Here is a 6,126-nt window from a genome sequence, read left to right as displayed (position 1 = left end):
TACTGTAGAACTAGACTTAGATTTGTTTTTATGATTTTTCTGTAAACTATATATACTCTAATGATAAGAGTACCTAACTAACATATATAGGCCATCTGTATTATTCAAAAATAAAAACATTATCACTTGAATAATGAGATCTTGATTGGTTTGATTGTTTTCTTTTTCCAACGACAAAATCGATTCCTTCATCAAAGATTGTGTATAGTGTGTATACTACTTGTAAGTTTCAAGTCAACATCATTGCTTGCTTGTGTATCATTTTAAGAGTTTTTTTTTTTTATAAAAAATAAACGTGATACAGTATTGCTACGAAAGCAAACACGTCTCTTATAATATAGTTTTATGGGTTTTAGTTATCATGCTCTAGCTAGTGTGCCATATAGTTGACAACCCAAAAAAATAATATATTTTTCTACCAGTACGTACTATTTATTCAATAAATAATGTAATTATATAGAAAACGCAACGAAAAGATTCAATAAATGCTTCATTAGAGCACTTCCTTCAAAGTACTCAATCCTTCATCTCATCATGCTTTCGTCTTCGTCGATGGTGGAGCAACCATCACGTATCAAAAGTTCGGGAATCAACGCCGTGTCCTCCGATGTTTTACGTTCTAACATCCTAACCCGTGTCGACGGTGCTTCACTCGCCGCCTTGAGCTGCACTTGCATTAACCTACACTCTTTCTCCTCGGAAGAATCCCTCTGGAAGCAACAATGTTCCCTCACGTGGCCTTCTACGTTAGACGCACGTGTCCAAAGCATCATCTCAACGTTCCCCGCCGGTCACCGGACGTTTTTCTCCGATTCTTTTCCGTTTCTTGAACAGAATGGTGTGATGATCAATAATCTCCCACCGACCGTTGAATGTACGACGGAGTTAGTCTCAGCCGTTGATATATTCTACAAAGGCGAAGTGATTTTCTCAAAGGTTCATGTGACAGAGACTGTCTCCGGTTGGTTCCTCTGCTCTCCTATGCGTGTTGATCTTGTCGAGCCCAAAGAACTGATCTCGACCAGGGTTTCGCTGGTGGAACAATGGGAAGGTGACACGTGGAAAAGTGACTTGGAAAATAATCTCTCATTGAGTTGGATACTCATTGACCCGACCCGTAAACGCGCGGCGGATGTATCAACCCGAAGACCCGTCTCCGTGGAACGTCACTGGCTGACCGGAGAAGTCCACGTAAAATTCTCCACGGTCTTCGTCGTGGGCGAGAGGAAGAAGAAGTCGGAGGAAGTAGAGTTCAAGGTGACAGTGGTGCTGGCGGCGTTTAGCCGGAGGGGAGAGGAGAAGGCGGAGGTGCAGATAAGGGAGGTGAGCCTAGTAGCGGAGGACATGGAGGGAAAGAACTTAGGAGGGAAGGGTAGTTTGGTAATCTTAGCATCGGCTCTGGGAATGGAACGTCGAAGGTTTCGGGTGGGAGGGGAAGAAGAAGGGAAAGAGAAGTATAAAGAATTCATGGAGAGGAAGACGGGGAAGGCGGATATGAAGTGGCGGCGAGAGAAGGAAACGGCTATGGAGACGGCGGCGTGCTGGATCGCCGTCCTCTTACTTGGTTTCCTTTTGTGTTTTTATTTGTTTATACATAAAAATATTATGGCCATTATGAACAAACTGATGAAATAGTATAATAATGTAACCAACAAAAAACAAATCAAGTTTAAACATACATATCACTTCATTTTCAATGTGTATTATATATCAATTTACAAACAGTGGGATCACTTTATTCATAGTGGAATCGTATCGGAATGTACTGAATCCTCCAACCACTGCACTAAATACAAATGGGTTAATCTTTTAATATTGGCTATGTAAGGAGTAGGGTAAGCTTATAGGCTTATAGCTATATGTTATCTTAATGTGACGTCCAAATAATTGCATCTCTTGTCTCATAATTCATTTCATTCTTTATTTTATTTGCGTTAGGTTATCCCGTCATTATCATGTTTTGATTAAGCTAAGGATAAAATAGTTATTTTGTAGTGGTACTTTTCAAACGTAGATTTAGGGACGATGGCCAAATTAAAATAGTATCCACGCTTCACTTTCATCAAACATATAAAATGCAAAACAAAGGGAGCCGTGGTTTGACATACAAACAGGAGAAAATCAAATATTCCACAAAGAAAACAAAGACTGCTCCCGACCAGCGAATGTGATCGGGATGGTGATGAAAACATTGCCATATACAACGATGGTGCCAAAACATTCTATCATATCCTTATTATTTTATTTACAAATTATATAAAAATTACAAAATTTTTTTTTGTCAAAATAAAAATTACAAATTAAATATATAATAGTTTTGTTTTGTTAATAGAACTTAAACGGTGAGTTGGAGCATTGATATATGGATATGAGGGTATCAATGACAATGATGGAGGATGGCTGGATGGGCGAACACCGTCAACCGGAGCTGTGTTTTTTCTGACAGTAGTCATTTCTTTTGTACAAGAGATTTAATCAACTCAAAACCTTGTTTTACTTCAATGACACTAGACTACTAGAGAGTGACTAGAGATGCAATAAATATTATATATATACTAGAATTTGTACCCTGTGCACGTGAGGAATTTTAATTTAAAATATTTCTTATCAATTGAAATTGTTGAGCTCAATATAATCATTCCAACTTTTGAGTATAAATATATAACTTACTTTACTTAGTGATATACAACATATATATTTTTTAAGATAATATTTCTTTGTTATATCTATTTGCGATTTTACGTGGGATTTAGTTAAATTTTTTTATCAATAAGAATCATTAAATATGAATATAATTTGAAGATTAAAAGATAATTCTATACAAATTTCGTACTTATTTTACTAATCTATATATAACATATATTGTCTAGTGTCGTAATAATATTGTCGACAATCTTCTGACCTTTTATCTTTAAAAGAGTTCATTCTATATTCATATCTTATGAAAACATAATTTTAAAAGTTCTAACGTCAATGTCGATCGTTGACATAATTATAGAGACCATTTAAACATATCGATATCCTACATTAAATGCGAATATATAAAGTTTCATGAACAGTTTTACTCCCATGTCACTACAATAAGGTTGTCCAAATGCATCATTTGCCATTATAAAATTTTAGACTAAGTCAAGAATGCTTAAATGATGAAACATTTAAACCCCACAATGAATATCTATACACTAATCTCATATGTTATTTGCAAATGTTAATTTTTTGATGCAACTCGAGCTTCGTCTTTTCAAAAAAAACATAGTGTACTTTAAATATGTTGTTTTTGCCAATGTTTTGGGTTAAAAATATTTGATAATATTTTTATATATATATATATTATATCTGTTATATATGTTTTATATCATGTTATAAAATTGTAGCTCCAGTTTATAATATACCTTATGAGATATGCTACACAAATCACATGCCACTTTTTGTAACGGGTTGCATATCATTTTGTCTAGATTTCCTAACCATTGATTTTGTTTTTTTAGATAAATTATTTTTTCAAAATTCTTTTTCATAGTTTTCCCAAAAAAAAGTGCCCCCCTTACAATGTATTTGTTTTAGATCAAAACTTTTAAGTTAGGTTAAGTTAAGTAATTAATCTTTTCTTTCTTATAAGTAAAATTTAATAATAAATCTTTATGGTATATGTTTCTTAGAAACTAATGTTTCACTTCAATTTTATACTCATGTTTAGATTTTTATAAATACAATTACATAACTTGTTTTTTTACTCCACCATGCATTAAAATCTTACTTACATTCTAAAACTCATTAACCCATTCTAAATTTTGGAATATAATCATTCTTTGGTTATAATTTTAATAATAACATTATTACTAAAACAAATTTATAGTATTATTTTTACTATTTTAAAATTTTCATTTAATTTACTTAATTCATTTTTAGTTAGTTATTATTTTTATTATTTACTACAAAATTATATTATTTTTATACTATTTTAAAATTTAATTAATTTTAGTTAATTCGTTTTTAAATTATTTATTACTATTATTAATTATAATTAATAAATATACAATGAATGAATATTAAAAATAGTATTTTTTTATGAAAAAAAATTGATTAGGTAGATGATGATGTGGAGGTAGGACAAGTGAGCAAAGTTAACTTTATATATATAGATATATGGATACTTTTATTTTTGTGGTAATAGTTAGGTCAATTTTTTAATTACCTACTTGAGACTTGAGAGTGTAGGCCACGCCGTTTTAAGGGGTAAGCAAGGTACGCAAATTCAAGAACTTTTTAAAGGTATAATTGCGTACCCAGTTTTTTGAAAAAATAAAAATAAATAATAAAATTGCGTACCCAGTGTTTTCTTTTGTGGTTTTGCCAAAGCTCTTTCTACCGTTTACGAAATTCTCAAAAAGAATTTCCAATTTATTTTTATTTGAATGTTTAATACCTAATAATTAATAGCGGACGGTAAATTTTAATCACACCTAGTTAATTAGATACATAGAATCTATTTACATAATTAATTAAATATTTGGACTTGGTCTAGTGGTAATGACTTGACTTTTTAACCGAATATACTCGTGTTCAAATCATTTTTTTCTTCTCCCAATCGCTATCTCCTTCTTCTACCTCCTCACTGTTTAACACAATGCTCCTCCTATGTTGAAAAACAACTACGACCAGAGCCGCCATCTCTTCTCGGTCAAGTCCACCATCGCAATTGTCGTTCAAAACTGATATGATCATGAGACCATCCAAGAAGATCCTTGAGTCTTGTTCAACACGAACGAAGTCGGAAGATCAATTATTCCAGCCAAAAAACTATTTGGGATACATTCTTACCTCATTTAGAGCATATCTTGAAGTGGAATCAGTCTAATCAGAGTTCGGATGAAGTAGTTATTCATTTTACAAATCAGGTGAACTCATGGCCATACGATTTAGACCTACGAGCATTCAACGGAGGATTTCGACCACATGAGATATAAACCAAACTGTTTTAGAATCTTGATCCATTCCAGAACCACAGAGATTTAGTATCACATTAAGATCAGTTCATATGTGAAAGATATGGATATTTCATGTCAGTGGATCTATCGTAGTCCCAATTTCGCGTCTGAGCAAAAGATCGTGTTACACAGACCGACTCAAAAATAATTTAGACACGAAACCACTTGGAGGATGTTAATGAGTCTCTTATGTTTCCAACAAGCCCATGAACACAAGATTTGGCCAACAAACCACAAAGTTACGCTTCATTTGCCAAATGGGGTCAATCTAGTTTTTCACATGAAGAGTTTTAGGTCCAATTGTAGGTGCTTCCAGAATTATGTATGGCAACCAGGAGTTGTTTCTACTAAGCCCAAGGTGAAGAAATCATACAGTCCATGTTGTTTCTTATCATCAAATATGACCGAAGAGAAAAAGAGAAAGAAGATCAAGGAAACATTTAATAGGTTAATTCAAGAGCTTATGACCAAAGAAAGCATGAGAAATTCTATTGGGGATGATGTCTATCAAGTCCAGCCCACTTTGAGTCTAATTCAAGTCCAAGAAAACCCAAAATAATCCATTTATTTTGTGGTCAAAGAGGAGTGACGAAAATAGAGTTCAACTCACCTTAGGAAGGAAAACTTCAAGAGTTTGGGTCTTCATTCAACTTTCTATTTTTATTGTCTTTTAGTTTCAAGAATAATTAATACTTGGCTTTGTTACCAAGTTTCTTATCTCTATATAAACACATGTAATCTTATTTGAGAAACATCAATAATCCAAGAAATCTTTTATCTTTTATTTGAGAGTGGTAAACTTCTTTGTTCCTTTTGGAACTTGTTATTTCTCCTTGGTGGGTTACATCAAAGAGTTCTCCTTAGTGAGTTACATCAAATAGTTTTCGGTATATCAAGTGATTCCACCGCACTTGACGTTTCCATTCACTAGCTGAAGATTGAAGAGTCGTTACAAGAGAGTCTAGGGCACAAGGATTTTCGGGATTTATCTCACGCCTTGTAATCTGTTTCCACGAAGCTTCTATCTAGAGTTACACCGACTTGCTTTGCTTGGTTTGTTTTAAGAGAGTTTTGTTCATTTCACACCTTATCATCCAGCTTCACGAGCCTTTGGAGTTCTAGGATTATCAGTCTACCT

At 33.3% G+C, this 6,126-nt stretch overlaps 1 pseudogene across 1 annotated transcript; it reads left to right on the top strand.

Moving 5' to 3' along the window:
- Positions 1-261: 261 nt before the first annotated feature.
- Positions 262-1,690, top strand: LOC104790691 (F-box protein At3g44326 pseudogene; annotated as a pseudogene). The gene has a single exon (XR_015559168.1). The product of XR_015559168.1 is annotated as an F-box protein At3g44326 pseudogene (transcript).
- The last annotated feature ends 4,436 nt before the right edge of the window (positions 1,691-6,126 follow it).

The sequence above is a fragment of the Camelina sativa genome, chromosome 6, assembly GCF_030686135.1.
Source record: "Camelina sativa cultivar CO46 ecotype springtype chromosome 6, ASM3068613v1".
Lineage (NCBI taxonomy): Eukaryota > Viridiplantae > Streptophyta > Magnoliopsida > Brassicales > Brassicaceae > Camelina > Camelina sativa.
This window is presented reverse-complemented; position numbering and strand designations above follow the sequence as displayed.